Consider the following 16,529-nt stretch of genomic DNA (forward strand, 5'->3'; position numbering starts at 1 on the left):
CTTTGCTGAATGCTCTGAGGGGCCCCTAAAGACTTTGTATTGGCTCCAGTCCAACCCATGTGAGCATTCCTGTCAGTGTGGCTTTTGGAGCAGCCAGGAGCAGTAATGGATTGCTTGCGATATTTCCCAGGCATTTGCTTTATAGTCACTGAAGACAAAGTGTATTTGGTTTCTAATGAAACAGGGATGTTTCTCAGCATAATGAAGTTCCTGCCCTTGTTTTGCTTTTTGTAGCCCAGCATTACGTGACATACAAAACCACCCCATTTGTTTTGCATTGACTGGAAATAAATTCCCCCGTAAGACCACCACTGAGCAGATATTATCACAGAGGCCAGCCCCACTCCCACATTCCTGTCTCCCTGGACCCCCAGCCCTGGCTTATCTCGCTGCAGGGCATTAGTAGCTTGGTGATGATGGTGTGTTCATGCAGTGTCCACCCCGTGCAGGCACAGCACACACTGCCTGGCATGGTGTAATGGTGTATCCCACACAGGCAGCAGACCCCAGCTCTGTCAGGAATGTGTCACATTAAACAATGCCACAGCACATGTTTAGTCCTAGTTTCCGTGGGCCTTTTTCAGCCAGATATGCCCCATGCTCCATCCCACAGTATAGCTGGATGTGTAAATGCCTGTAACATTTCTGGGTGAGTGCAAATGCATGTGCTTTGTTGAGAATAGTGCTTTATCTCATCCAGAAGCAAAACACAACTATATCATAAACCGTGATCATAATAAATAATAAATCACATGGTGAATAAAATCATATGGTGGGTGTGAGTGGGATATTCTGGAATGGGGCTTTTAGTGTAAGGAGATTTTTTGTGGCAATAGTTCCTCTTTCTATGGCTGAGAGGCAGGGTTGTTCAGCTTGGAGAAAAAGAGGCTCTAGGGAAACTCATTCCAGCCTTACAGTACTTAAAGAGTGTACATTAAAAAGAAGAAGAATGACATTTTACAGAGGTAGATAGTGATAGCACAAGAGGAAGTTGCTTAAAATTAAAAGAGGAGCGTTATAGATTCAACATTAGGAAGAAATTCTTCTCTGTGATAGTGGTGAAGCACTGGCACAGGTTGCCCAGAGAAGCTGTGGCTTCCCCATTGCTGGAACTGTTCAAGGCCAGTTGGGTGGTGTTTAGAGCAACCTGCCATGGCAGGGAACTGGAACTATATGATCTTTGATGTCTCTTCCATCCCAAACCATTCTATCATTCAATGATTGTCCATCTGCGGGGCTGATGGTGGAGTGTTTTGTCACTGGGGCAGCTCTGTTGACCCTGGTGTTGACAGCTGCAGTCCTGGCTTTTCTTCCTGCCCTCCTGGAAGTAATTCAAGCCAGGACAGATGACAGATCTGATATGGAACTGGTATGTCCCCCTCCTTGGTGACTCCAGGGCCAACAGATGGAGACTAGAAAACTTGTGAGGTGGAGAGAAGGAAGAACTGTTTTCCAGGTTGCAAAGCTGAGACATGTAGAAATGAAGTGAACTAACAGAGACCTCTGAGGACAAAAGCATGGTCCACGTCTTTCCAGTTGCAGTCCTGTGAACTCATAGAAACCCATCCTTCCTGCTCCCTGTGTCCCGCGCTAGCGGAGCCTTTGGGAGGAGCAGCAGGAGTCAGCCCGGAGGGAATGTGCCTGGGGAGGTTGGCAGCTCCTCTCAGTGCTCCCTGCCCTTCCAGTTGGGTATTTCCAAAGCACACAGAGAGTCAAGCACGCTGTGGTGAATGTTTTCCACACAAAGCCTGCTTGCAGAACTTACAGGCTGTGCAGGGTCTCCATTTCCTTCAGTGTCTGGAAGTCACGTTAGGAGCACCTGCTTCTCTTCACGGACAATAACTAACACACAATCCTACATTTCTGCTGCATTAAATGAAGGGATTACTCCCTAAAGGACCCAGTACAGAATTCCTGTGTTGTTAAAGATGTGCCAACATTTTATTCACAAATCCTTGGTTCCCACCGAAGTTAGTGGAAAGATGGCTTTTAACTTGCTGAGGCTGTGCTGGGGCCCTAAATGGAGTTCACTTCAGGATAACCCTGAGGAAACCCTTTATTTTAATGTGGAAAGAATCATATATTCCACTTGCTGTGGTTGCCAAGGAAAAAATATTAGGGTTTTTTTTTATTCTTTAGCTTGAGGCTTTTTGCTTTCTTGCTCTTGGACCAGGTGCTCACAAATGTATGTAGGCTGGTCTACACTGTTGGTATAGTGCTACTATTAATAACAACCTGGCCAGAAAAAATAATCTGATCCTGTTAAGAAACGTGTTACATAATTCTCAGTGTATTGTGTGTATCTTGAGTTGAACCCAACCAATCTTGATTAATTTGTGTTTGACTACGAAATTTGCAGCTGGAATTAAATTCAGGATAACAGCAATGTCCTACAGAATTTGAGTTTCTAATAAATTCATATAAATGTTTCATTTAAATGAATGCATCTTCATCTTGGATGTATTTTTTTTTTTACTTTTGAAATAGAATCAGAGGATCATAAGGGTTTGCTCTTTACTTATTCATTCGTCGTGCCTAAACAGCAAATTTTTTGTGTTTTTTTGTGTGTGACAGTAGGCAAAAGGACATTATAAGTCTCAGACTGCAACATTTTGGGTATCAGAGGCTGTTTTTACAGCAGAAGAGAAGTTCAGGTTGCCATCAGAGTTGTTTATGAGGATTCCTGCCAATTAAATGCTGAAGATATGCTTCGTGTTTACATCACTTGGTTGTACTGGGCTGTGCTCACCCTGGCTAAACACTGTTTATTTTCAGCTGCTGCCCTCTCCTCCCTTCCAGCTGTTTGAATTGCTGTGCCCCAGCATGAAATGCATGGAGGCATTTTAGCCAGAACCCCCAAATTCCTGTCACCACCTTCACGGTGGAGGCAGCTGTGAGTCCTGGCTTGGAAGAACAACACTGAGAGGCTGGAGCCAGCAGTGCTGACCTCGGCTGCTGAATCCTGGGGAGCAGTGCAGGGAGCAGCTCCTTCGCTGCCCTTCCCTGTGGCTGGAAAGTGCCCGTGGAGTCAGTCACTCCCACGGCTCCTGTGAGCAGCTCACTCAGCCTCTTTGCTTGCTTTAGTCTGGAGAGTACCTCAGCTAATGAAGCTTTGCCAATGTGTCTCAGCTCGCTGCTGGCCCCACGCAGTGACTCGCTGCTAATTATTGCTATGAGGAAATCAGAGGTGGTTCTGACATGTGGATTTTTACTGGCACAGACATCACAGGAGTCTGGATTCCGTTTCACCCAGGAACCCAGACATGAGAGAGGGGACAGGCCCAGACAGGGACCCCAATCAAGGAGGATGTCCATCTGCATGGGAAACAAGCAGGTTCCTAAAAGGAGCCCAGTGGGTGCACCAGTAGGGACTGGACAGACTGAGGAGGGCAGAGGTGCAGGGGGCCCATCTGCTTGCCATGAAAGAGCAGGGAACACATCCTCACTTGTGTGTAACTCCTCTCTAGAGTTAGCACCCTTGTCAAAGGGAGTTTGCTGGCTCTGCTGCAAACATCCCCTTGTGCAAACAGCTCCACACAGTCCGGATGCTCTGTGTTATGCCCAGTGCAGGATGGTTGTGCAGGGGCTGAAGAAGGTGACAGCCCTTTGCCCTGCCTCCCCCCTCTCTCTCTGTGGGACACGTGGCTTCTTCCTGATAGAGTCAAGGAATGATTTGATTGGAAGAGACCTTAGAGATCATCTCATACCTTAATAAAGTCAGGAAGACTTAGAGAGACAGAAATGCACTTGACTCCACCTCCAGACAATATCTTAGGAGCACTGGAACCTTATTTCAGCTCTCTGAAGTGGACAGCAGATGTGAGCAAGGACTTCAAGCTCTCCTGATAATTTAGTGTAATAATAGTGTTAGCAAGAACCAAATTGCTAACTTGGTTGTGAATAAAAATAATCACCCTGCCAGACCATTGCCATGAAAACTCTAAGAGCAATGAAAACAGGCTGGTCTGGAATGAAACCCACTCATTGTATCAGGAGCATCTTGTGCATATTCATTGCCAAGTATGTTGGCTTTTGGGTTGTTTGACAAAATATGGCCTCAGCTGCTCTCTGCTGTTTGGCACCATGTCAGGAGAACATGGAACACAGGGAATCCTATTCCACAGACTTTCATAAAGAAGGTGGAAAAAAAAAAAAAAAGGAAAGGAAAGACAAAGAGTATTTTATATAAATTTTTAATAATATTTTATAGTAGCAATGATGCAAGCAAGCAATTGGATGGATTTTGTGTGACTTTTATTTCCTCGCTACAAATGGGATTTTTTTGTGGGGGAGAAAATTCATAAAGCCTCTCTGCTATTTATCCCTTTGACCTCTGCATTACCCCAGCTGTGGCTGGGATGACAGATATACATCCATGCAGTTGGAGTTGTGAGGTTAAAAGGAAAAGTGACTCATTCAGTATGAAACCCCCAGGAAAAAATCCCTTCAGAACAAGAGAGATGTTAGACCAGCAGCTGAATTTTGGCCAGTTGCTGGATTGACTTATGGGTTAGTGCTGTGCATCCATGGCTGCTTTGGGGTGGGCTTTCTGGACTAACTCTTTAGGGGCATAGGTGCTCATTTCTGTTGAGAATGAGTGGGGGGAAGCAAATCCTATCTGCACAGGTCCTGCCAGGACACACAGCATGCTGCTGGAACAGAAGCACAGCTGGATGTGAGAGGACTGAAGGAACCCTTGTTCTGTGCCTGCTGTGGGAGAGGCCCCAGCTGGTGAGGATGTGTGTCATGCGAGCTGGTCCTTTTTAGGGCAGAGGCACAAAGTGAATGGACTTTGAAAGTTTTTCATTGACAATTACACTTTTTGAAACACACCAGGCATGGTCTCTCAATTTCTGTGGTTTGTAACTAGTGCTTGAAATCAGGCTTTTTCTCTCTGTGTTTTGGGTTTGTTTTATTTTTAATCTGTTCTTTAGGGAGCAAAAGTGGCATTTACAGCTCTCTCTGTGTAAATCAGTTTTATTACAACCACTCTGAGGACGGCTTAATCCTCTTGGTCACAGTTCTGTGCTGGGGATGTGTCATGTAATAACACATTCCCAGCTTAGTGGAGGAGGGAGCATCTTGAACTAGAGAACTATCCCAAGACAGGCATTTGTCACTTTTCTGTCACTTTGCTGTAAATGAATGGATAGGAAACAGAACTGCAAGGGCAGAACTGACCACCATCACTTCCATCTGGTTTACACCTTTTAATCCATTTATTTCAGTGCTCTGTCCTGAGGTAAGGCAATTCTCAGCTGCCTGAGCAGCCTGGCTTTAGGTACCAACAAGAGAAGCCTCATGGGCTCTGCCTGTCTGCCCAGCACGGTGTTAGGGATGTTACCATCATATCCTGGATCTCTGTAATGCTGATCCTTTAATTTGTTGCTCTGTTTGATCCAACACTTACAGTATTCTTGCCTGCCCACATGCTTGGATCCCCTCGTCAGTCACAGACAGAGCCCTCTGTCCTGGGCAGAGGGAAAATTGCATGTTAAGATGGAAAATACTGATAATGTTGTTGAATTTTGTTGCTGTGGGAACAGGAGCTGCCCGTTGTGAAGGATGCCCAGAATTCTGTCTTTAAACAATGACATGGAAAAAGAATGAGACACAGAAGGCCAAGAACTGCTCTGTGGGTTAGTTTTCTGTTTCTTTTGACCTTTAACTATAAATTGTCCCTCTTATGACTGTCTCATAATATAATCTTATATTGTACATTATTTTTCATGCTCTTGCATTAATAAATGGGATGATGTATTCCCCTTCTTCTCTCTCTCTGTGACCTTCTGTGACTAAAATACTTCATTGAGAGATGAAAGATACTATTTGCCTTCAGCCCAGATAAATATCTTGTGTTAATGCCCTAATGCACGAGCATCTGCAGTCTGCACCCAGATGTCTGCCGTGATGGCTTTTCATCTTTCAGTCTGATGACTGGGTTGCTTTTATTTAGGAATGAGTAGGACTCAAAGAGGAGGTGAATAATTCTGTGGTTAATGAGCACATCTGGAGCTATAAAAAGCCAAGCTATGAAGGAGTAGGAAGGTCAAACGGCTCCACACGTGTCCTGCAGACAGCAGGCCTCTGCTGAGCTCCCTGGTGCTCGTGGAGGTACTTTAAATAGCCAGGGCTGATTCCCATCAATGCTGACAGAATGGAGCTCAGTGTCATACCCAACTCCAGACCCAACGTTCTCTGTCTCCAAAGTCCTTTTCCACCACTGGGAACCCCCCTCTGTTAATGTATAGCTGGTTTGATGTGTTTAGAACAAACGTAAGTTCCACAACTTTGCAGCCAGGCCACGGCGAGGAGCCAGTTCCCATAATGAAGGAACACCATAATTTCTTCATTGGGGCATTTCCACCTGCACAAATGAGAGACAGGTCAGTGCAAAGCCTTGATGCTCCAGTTCAGCTGCCATCTCAGCTGTGTCAAGGCACAGAAAACACCCAGCAAGCAGTGGGTCCCAACAAGGCCCATGACGAACCCTCAAAAGGACTGTTTCTTCAGAGCTGCTGGGAGTTTGGTCTTCTGCTGGCTTACAGCATGCACATCTGTGCTGCATCCCCAAAACACACGGCCAAACACCGTATCAGTGGAGGAGGAGGAGCACAGAGCTTGTGTTAGCGCACAGGAGAGGTTTCCAAGGCAGGGTGGGGCGATCCATGAGTCCCTCAGCCTGGAGCCCGAGGCTGTGACAGCGGCGCTGAGCGAGGCCTGGGCCGCCTGAGTCAGCCTTATCGGGGGGCTGTGCCGCAGGGAGCAGCTCAGGGATGTTATGGATGGGCTTGTCAGGGCCTCCCGGCACGGCCTGCCAGCACCAGGCAGCGTCACAGCTGCGGGCCACTTTCCACAGGAGTTTGGAGAATGCTTTTGAAAAATTGTGCAGGGAGGTTGTATTAAACACACTGCCCAGCTGACAGGAGTGTCTGCTCAGCACCAGCTAAATTCCTGATGTATTTTTAACCTGTTCATTGCCCATTGCACTGTACCTGTGTTAGCTGTCAAGAGCTGCGCAAAATTTCTTTTTTACTTTGTCTCTCAAGAAGGATTTCAGCCCTGGATGCTTTGTTCTCTCCCAAGGGCTGGGAGTTACATGCAGAGTGTGTGTTTTGGGCTCTGCTCGAGCTGAGCAAGTGCCTGATGGTGACCAAGAGAGAAAGGAAGGTCTGACCCAGAGCGGGGGGCAGTGGATCCTCCCAGCTCAGCAATGCTCCAGGATGCACACAGCGGGTGTGCAGGAGACTCCATTCCTTCTCCCTCTGCATGATTCCTCTCTGCTTCCTTCACACCTTCCTTCCACAGCCAATCCAAAATCAAGGCCAGGAGGAGGAGGAGGAGGGAGAGGGTTCTGGTCAACTCACAGTCAAAAGAGGCTTGGGATGCAGGGAAATGTCCAGGCAGTTACAGGATAAACTTTGGTCTCTACTCACTTCTACTTTCTTGAGAAAGTGTCTCTAAGACTATGAAAATAAATAGTCTTGCTGTGTCTCAATTGTCTTTTCATCCAACAGAGTCTGTGATGCAACTTCAGGCTCACTGGTGTGAGGTCAGACACAGAGCAGCTAACGCTGACATCCTGCTCACCTGAATTCCCACCCAGAAAGTGACTGTGCAGTTTAAGTAAATTAATTCAGAAAGAGGTTCTCTCAGGCTACATAGTTTCTGTATGTCCCTAGGGAGTGATGCCAAAGGGGAACTCATTCTTTCCTGCTTATTGTTTCATGGCTGGCCTGTCAAAGTAGAAACAAAGGCTACATTTAGCAGGAGCTATGACAGCAACTGATGCCATCTGGACCTCATTCTGCTTGTCCCAGTGATTCACAGGGGCTGTCACAAACCACCCTCCCTTCATGGCCAGCAGATTTCCCTTTCAACTGAATCAAAATGATTCTGTCAAGATAAGGGGAGTAACAATGGCATTACCTATCTGGATGGCTGAAAGCCTATTTTTAATCTCACTAATTATGTGTTTCACTGTCAAGCTGCTGAGTCAGTCACTGGTCTGTATTTGTGTATATTTAATGCTTTTAGGGATAAAGACAAGATCCTCGGGTTTTGCGGAACACAGTTCCATTATTTTACTTTAAAATAATCATGGCACACATCCTAAATACAGAAATACCCATTGTTTTCCAGTTGGGTTATAACAGCACTTTTGGAACTGTTGAATCTAATTTCTGATTTTTCTGCTAGTTACTTTGTTACTACCCAATTATGTGTGCCAGATGCTGGTATCGTGTTAGATTTGTGTAATGAATACTGAAATATATCGTTTACATGTGTAGCCACAATATGTTAGCAAAATGTGAGTTTTTATTTCAGTTTGATGTGAGGTAACAAGTACTTCAGTATTATCCTGAGCTGTTTCCTTGGCTAGCCAAGACTTCGCTTCGAGGGTAATGACCATTTTACCACAGCCATGTGGAGTTAGTACAGCTACCCGCAGGGGGGAATGGATTTATTCTGAGTACCTACAGCAAGAGGAGTGTTCATCATTTCGATGTTGAGTCTCAGCTGTGGAGGCTTTCAGGCTGGAAATGGATGCACGGGAATGCAGGGCTAGAGAAGGCACGCAGCCCCTCAGCCTGCTCCAGACGAGAAGCACCAGGCTGACCCTGAACCTGGCTGATCCTGGACCCGGCTGATCCTGAACCCAGCCGATCCAGGACCCGGCTGATCCTGGACCTGGCCGATCCTGGACCCGGTGATCCTGGAGCCGGCCGAGCCTGAACACGGCTGATCCTGGATCCGGATGATCCTGAACCCCCCTAGTCCTGAACCCGGCCGATCCTGGACCTGGCCGATCCTGGACACGGCTGATCCTGAACCCGGCCGATCCTGGACCTGGCCGATCCTGGACACGGCTGATCCTGGACCCGGCTGATCCTGGACACCGCTGATCCTGGAGCCGGCCGATCCTGGACCCGGCTGATCCTGAACCCGGCCGATCCAGGACCCGGCCGATCCTGGACTCGGGCTCGGCGTGCTCCCTCCCGGCCGCTCCGGGAATCGCAGCCGGGCCGGGCCGAGCCGGAGGCAGCGCCGGTGCCACCCGGGGGCGGCTGTCGGTCCCCGGTGCGGGCAGAGCCGGTGGCTGGGCTCGGGGGGACGGCGAGGCACGGCCGGCCGGGCTCACACAGGTGATGCTCAAAGCGCAGAGCGGGGCTCTGTCCCGTGGGAAGGGTGGGTGAGCGGTCTGGGCAGCAGCCAGGCCTGCGGCAGAGCAGCTCTAGCCTTCCTTCGGGAAGGGATCGCAGCTGAAGGCTTGGTGAGGACAGAAGCGGGGTGGCGGGGAGCTGGGAGCAGCACGAGGTGAGCACGGCTCCCTGCATGCAGCTGGGGCCAGGGCTTCCCCGGGCACCAGGGCAAACCAACCGTATGGCCTTGGAAACTGCTCCGGGAAAGAAACAGTGCCACGCCGAGGCACCAAAAGTCACCTCGCACAGCCACATGGCTCTGGATTTAACGAGAGACTGCACAACACTCACAGACATGGCGGGATTCTTGGGGTTGTCCTGTGGAGGGTCAGGAGCTGGACTCCAGCATCCTTGTGGGTCCCTTCCAGGTCAGGATATTCTGTGATTCCAAGGGAACTTTTCAGCAGCCCAAAAATGTCCTTGAATTTCTCGCAGCAAAATGATGCTGAAAGGGCAGCTCCAGGCGGGAGACCCTGCTGGGAGCTGGGAGGCCGTGGCCGCGTTCCCGGCTGCCCTTGGCAGCCCATGGGCAGCAGGGTGTAAATGTAAATATGTAAACGTGTAAATATGTAAATGTGTGCAGCAGGGTGTAAATGTAAATGTGTAAATGTAAACATGTAAATGTGTGCAGCAGGGTGTAAATGTAAATGTGTAAATGTAAACGTGTAAATGTGTGCAGTAGGGTGTAAATGTAAACGTGTAAATGTGTGCAGCAGGGTGTAAATGTAAACGTGTAAATGTGTGCAGTAGGGTGTAAATGTAAACGTGTAAATGTGTGCAGCAGGGTGTAAAACCACAGCAGCAGAGCTGTGCCACAGGCTACACCCTCCAGAAAAACTCTGCACAAATACTAGCTCTGCCCAGGGTGAGTCATTTCATTTTTGACTTCCCAAAATCATTACAGGGACAGAAAGTTAGGACACAATGTCAGGGTTGGATCCACAATTATTTAAAAATAGCTTCATCTCTTTGGGCCTGAAACTTTGCTAATTAGGGTCTCTCAATCTGTGTAAGCTGAGGATTTGTCTGTAGGGCCAAAATTATTTACCTTGTGATAAATTTCCTTTGTCACACCCATACAATTGAGTACAAGCCAGACTGAGCAGAGTGGAAATGAATATTTATTTTATGATATTTTAATGTGTTTCTTGAATTACAAATGAAAAAATACAATTTATTTTTTTTTCTGAATTTCCATCCAGTTCTACAGCAAGTAAAAGAGTCAAGGGACATTTTTATGTTAAAGCAAATATTGCTGTTAGCCTCTTGGTTGCATTGCATATTTTCCAAACATTTTATTTTTCTGTATAAACCATTTAATCCATTAATTATGGAGCTTTAAATCTTCATTAACCAGAATAGCTCAGTTCAGTAATTGCTCAACAGAGCTGAAGTGAAGACATACATAAGAAAGAGCAGACTGGAACACAAAACCACACAATTACATCATTGCAATTATATCAGGAGTTATGAAAATGCCTATAAAGAACACTGGAATCTGTTCAAATGTCAGAAATTGTTAAATGTCTGTACTCTTTACAGATATGCAATTTCATTTCTTGCAATGGCAGTTTAAATCCATTGCCTTTCTGCTTGTTTTTTTTCTCTTCTTCTTGATGGTTTTCTAATGTAAAGGAAGAACACAGCCCATACTGATTTAAGGTCTTTGAGTTATTTAAATGTGCTTAGAAAATGTGGAGCTGAAGATGCTTCCCCACACACTATTTACTGTAGAACCAGTTATTGTGGGAGAAATCTCTGCCTCTGCACTTCCCCTCCTTTCTGGCGTGAGCTGTCTTGTGTATCCTATCACAGGCAGAGCAAGAAAAAGCATTTGCTTTGGAATAACACCAGCAAATGAATGGTGTGGCTTTACCTATGGAGTTGTAGCATGGGTATGTGCAGAAGATGTATTTTCCCTTCCAGCAGCTGTAGTGAAAGGAGTTCACTGCCTTATTTAATACCTCTGCATGACTGCTCATGCTCAGATATTCACTGTTTACTTTTTCTGAGTATACAGTGCGCACACTGTGCCTCTTCTTCTGCCTGGGAAGGAATAAAGATCTACTGTTCAAGTCAGACAAATATTTTTAAAATCAAGGCATTTGCCAGAAGGGACTTCAGGAACTCCAGAAGTTAACAATTCCACCACTGCATTTAGCCATGCAGATGTTGCTGCCCAGAGGGAGGATCAGGACTCATGGTGCCAGGGTTGCCCTGACTGAGCACTGAAATGGGCATTCAGAAAAGACACTTTGAGGAGCAGCTCCACATCAGGTATGAGAGGAGGCACCTCTGGGAAGAAGACTGACCCTGTCCCCCTCTGGCCTGCATGGCTGTGCATGAACCATGAATGATAACACAAATGAAGGGATGTTATGTGAGAATGATGAGAAGCTAAAAGACAAAGTATTCTGCATTTGGAGGAAAGATATGTTTGCTTTGCTTGGCTGGCTGCTGGCAGGACTGGCGGTCCTGAGTCTGTCAGAGTGGAACTTACACCTCTGATCAAATTTAGGAAGGATGCTGTCATCCTCCCTAGATCTCAGTTCTGAGATCTGAGATTTCAGAATCTCAGCACAAAGCTAGCGAGGCCTCTGCACAAGCAATTTTCACCAGCTGGGTTTCCCTTCCAAGGTGTGTGTAAATTATGTTGTGTGCAAAGATGGGATGTGAAAAGCCAGCACAGGCTGATGCTGAATGAGTAAGGACACGGAGCTGAGAGTGCTGGAGCCAGTCAGCAGTGAAACCACAGAGCTTGCAAGCAGCATTTGCCCAGGCTGCTCTCTTTAGTACAAAAACCCAGATGGAGTGACCCTTTCCTCATGTGAGGCATCTTTTTTGGATAAATATTCCTCAGTTCCATGTGGAAAACCCACACACATAGCAGGAGCTATGCCCAGCAGATGATTGCCACCTAAAGTGCAGTGACTGCAAATTACCATGTCTCCAGAGAGAAATACCTCATCCTGGTCTGACTTCAGACTGATTCAATATGGGCTTTTTTAAGGTCTGCTTTTTCATTCACTAATTAGTAGCCTAAATAAAATAAAGAGATTTTTGTGGGTTTTTTTTTCAAGGGTTTGTAATGTCTTTTACCCGTATTTCTTAACTACATCTTTCTCTAAACCTAAAAGGAATAATGTGACTGGCTGGCCTTTCCTATTTCTGGATTTGATTTATGCTGCAGTCTGTGAAGGAATGACTTACAAAGCCTTTCCAGTGGCCACACAGCCTTGTACAGAATCTGTGTTGAAATCCAGGGCATGCACAGAAAGGCCTGCCCAGTGCACTGTGGGATGACCCAGTCCTCTTCCACATCCCCTCTCGGAATTTATTATGCAGAAAATGTGCTTCTCCTCCACAAGCCCCTATGTTAAATGTGTCACAAGCTTAAATCCCTTGCAGCTTGCTTTCTGAGCTTCAGGCAGGGTGATCTGTCTGTGTTACTTCAAAGTCTTCATGTCTTTCAGTGAAAATCACTGCTCTGTGGAGAACACAGGGGTTGGGCGGGCAATGCTCAGAGGTGCCTGCTTGCCAGCCACCCAGGTGCATTCCACTGCCCTTACACCAGCTGTGGTGACACAGGGAGATGGGAATGTGTCTTTCTGCACAAATCAGCATCTTCCTCAGGCTCCAGCCACTTGGGGCATTTCCTTCTTAGTTCAAACAGAGAACACAGGGTGATTCATCATTCCTGCTAGCCAAGTTTACAAAAGAGTTTATTCATTTGCTGAGGCAGGGGCCAAGTTTTGATTAAAAACCATAAAATGTGGATATGGTTAAAAAATATTTCAGCCTGGACACTGCCTCCTTTGCATGCAAATGATGGAGGTCACAGTCCTCAGAGCTGTCTACCCCAAATGCTCCCTGACAGATTTCAAGGGACAATATCAGAACATAATATATAAAAGCTGCCTCATGTCCTGCAAGCCCCTTGGATGTTTAGCAAGGACTTCAGTCTGCATCACTACATCCCCTGATTCTTTTGGGCATCCCTGGATAATTTGGAAAATCTAATTAAAACGTGGGCAATGCAATTTTAAATAAAAAGGGAAGAATATGTGTCTTTTTCCATCTCTGCAGTCAGACCCCTCAAATTCTGTATGGGTGCACTTGTACAGTTTTAAATAAGCCAGTCAAGCAATTACCAGTTTTTTCTGTGTTTGCAGAAGTTTAAATGGCCTTGTGAATGTGCAGCTGGGCACGGCTCAGAGCCCTGCCAGACCAGCCTCCACCAGACCATAATTATGTTGAGTAGGAGCAGGAGCTGTCAGGTCCCTCCCTGGGATGATCCTGGTGAATCCCTGTGCCAAGCCTGGCCCAGAGACAGCTGGAGCTCCTGCTCTGTGTGCCAGACCTTTTCCATCTGAACGCTGTGTGTTTGTCTCACCTCTTGTCTAGATTATCTGCAGCAGAATTGAAGGCATAAATCCCATCCTTTCACTGCTCTCTGCTGCACTTCAGTGTCCCCAAGGGGTGCAGCCTTGAATAACACTGAGTTATTCATGACTGCCTGCAGCCTCCCTGTCTGCTCAGCTCAGCTGCACCCGCGCTGGGGTGGCTCAGGGCCTCACAGGACTGACTTTCCAAAACAGTCTGTCAGCATAAAGCCTCTTGCCCATGCCAGGAGAATCCTGGCACGAGTCAGACTGCTCAGGAAACCTGCAGAGCAGGAGTTTGTTTGCAGCCAGGGTCTCTGAGTTCTGTCAGAGGACAAAGCATGGTGTAGTTGATACCTCTGTGTTTCACACACTGGGTTTGTTTAGCCTGTGCAGGCAGCCCCATGCAGAGACACCTGAGCTGGCCTGAGCTGGCTGCTGGACACAGGTACCTGCAACCAGGACAGCAGATGTCCAGAGGAGAGCAGTGGGAGCATGTAGAGCAGTGGGCTGTGTGGGCTGAGGAGGTGCAAGTAACCTGATGTAGCTTTTTGTTGCTGCTGTGCACAGTGTGTTATTCCAAGGGGAGGTGTACTCAGTCTGTTCATGGTGAGGTGTGTGTCTGGCCACATTGCCTTTTTCCAGTGTTTGCATCTCAGTCCCACCTTCTTGTGAGGGGGATGTTTCTCTAATGCTCCAAGGGTTTGATTCAGGATGGCTTCCTGACAAATGCTCAAGAATGTTGGTGTTTGGAAATGCTCTGTGATTTTGCTGTCAGGTACCTGACAGTGCCAAGACCTCAGGTTCATCTGGCACAGGAGGCTTGTCCCAGTCTCTATACCCTTCCCTTGCCTCAAGCCCCCTGGCTTCTGCCCATCAGCAGCAATACGGTTGGTATTTCCTTTGGTACACCAAATCCTCAGCTTGTGAGATCCACCTTACACAGGAAGACTAATAATTAGATGATACTTCAGCAGACAGCACCTCCACAGCATGGCACAATCTTTTATCTACAGCTGATGTAAAGACATTGCTCAGACTTCTGGCTGGATTTTTGAACAGCAGACACTGGATGTTGGCATGCCTTGACTTTTGGCTTCCATCCTTGCTTTTCTAGGATCTGGTGTGATTGTTTTTTCATTCATTAAAAAAAAGGAAGCGCAACAGACACAGCTAATTTTAGAATTCGTTCCTGTACAAGGCCTTTTTACACATGTAAGTTTTAGCTTCAGTTTCAGGGGGAAACCTGAGCTATGCTGAGGTCAGAAGGAGCTGTTATCCAGGCGTATTCCTGCCTCCTCAGTTCTGACTCACGGCATTGTTCCATGGGAAATCCTATATGGCATGACATAAGTACTCTTCAGTTAACTTTAATATTTCCTCTGTCTAGGTCTTGACCAAACCTTTGTAATACAAGAGACAAGGAGGCATCCAAAAATATTTGTGTGTGCACTTTCTGCAGACAAACTCTCTGCAAAGAGATTTTTACTTCAAGGGAATGTAAGGGCTTCAAACACCCACAGGAGGCTTGATTCTCCTGGTTTTAAAGCAGATCTCCATGTCATAGCTCTCCAGGTTCAGTTGTTCCTCTCACTCCTCTCTCTGTCTGCAGTTGTGCAGGAGTTTTTTCCCTTTTTAAGTACATGAATGCAGCTGCTGTTGCCAATGGGCTCAGCACAGTCCAGCAGCAATGGACAATTGGCTCCATCAGGCATGGGGGGAAGCTTCCAGCAGCTTCTCAGAGATGCCACACCTGTAGCCCCCCACTCCCAAAATGTTGCCACACAAACCCAACACACCTCTACAAACACATTTTAAATTCTTTCTACTAGAAGAGAAGAAAAAAAATCTGTTTCTCCCTAACAAAAGAGCAAGAAGTCTATAGTAAAAATAGGTGAAAAAAGAAGCATCAGAACTGAGTAAGGAATACGGCTCTGACTCATGTCATTGGGTCTGAAGACCAATGGTGTTTTTACAGTCTCTAAAATGTACTCATATCTTTAATACCATCATAGACTCACAGCTTGCTTCTCTCATGGATAATGATGCAATCATTTCTAAATTCACCTAATAAATGTTAATGTACAAAGTGTATGTATGTGCAACATATGGAACTGTGTTGGTATGTTCTGGAGGTGACAGGACAGCTGGACCCTTTTATTATGGTTTATGATATTAGCAGTTGTTGAAAGCCTCAGTGAAATTGTTCCCTTATGTTAGATATTTATTTCCCTATTTTCTATTTTTCTTATGGATTGTGCTTCGGTGAGTCATCTCCCAAAACCTTGTTTTTGCAGTTGTAGTTCACTAGATCTCTCTTTAGAAAATGGACTTGTGATGGAGTGAATTTGGAAAGCAAGAGGTAGCTTGTTCATGGTGTTCTGCTTGGTCTAATTAGGTTCCTGGTTCTATTTAACATTGGAAAGATGTTATTTTTGGTAGAGGTGACTGTTAGGATCATTGGCAATGATGACGGTCACTCAGAATTAGTGTGAATACTGATTTCAGGAGAGGAAACACAGTAAATTAGACGTTCTAGTGAGCCGGGGAATTATTTTCCCTTTGTTTCAGCTCTACCCGTGCCCGTGTCGGGTCCGTCCTCGCCCGAAGCGGTGCCGTGGTCCCGGGAGACCCAGTGGGGCTCCGGCTGCTGCTGCCCTCGGGGGAGCCCAGGCCAGGTGAACCCATCACCCTGCTCACACGGCCGCGTTCCGGCACTGAGATTGTTTTCCTTAATTTCCATCATTTTCCTTCTGCCCCGCGCCCGCACCTGCCCGGGGCTCCCCCGGAGCCGCTGCGCGCTGCCTCGGCGGTACTGTGAGCGGCGCCTGAGCTGCCGCCGGCCTGCAGGGAGCCCGTGCAGAGGCAGGCGGGCTGCTCCAGGGATGGAGCGGGGGCTGCTGGGGTGCTTGGGCTCCCCTGGATGCGCTCTTCACCGCGGGAC

The sequence above is a fragment of the Motacilla alba genome, chromosome 13 (assembly GCF_015832195.1).
Source record: "Motacilla alba alba isolate MOTALB_02 chromosome 13, Motacilla_alba_V1.0_pri, whole genome shotgun sequence".
Lineage (NCBI taxonomy): Eukaryota > Metazoa > Chordata > Aves > Passeriformes > Motacillidae > Motacilla > Motacilla alba.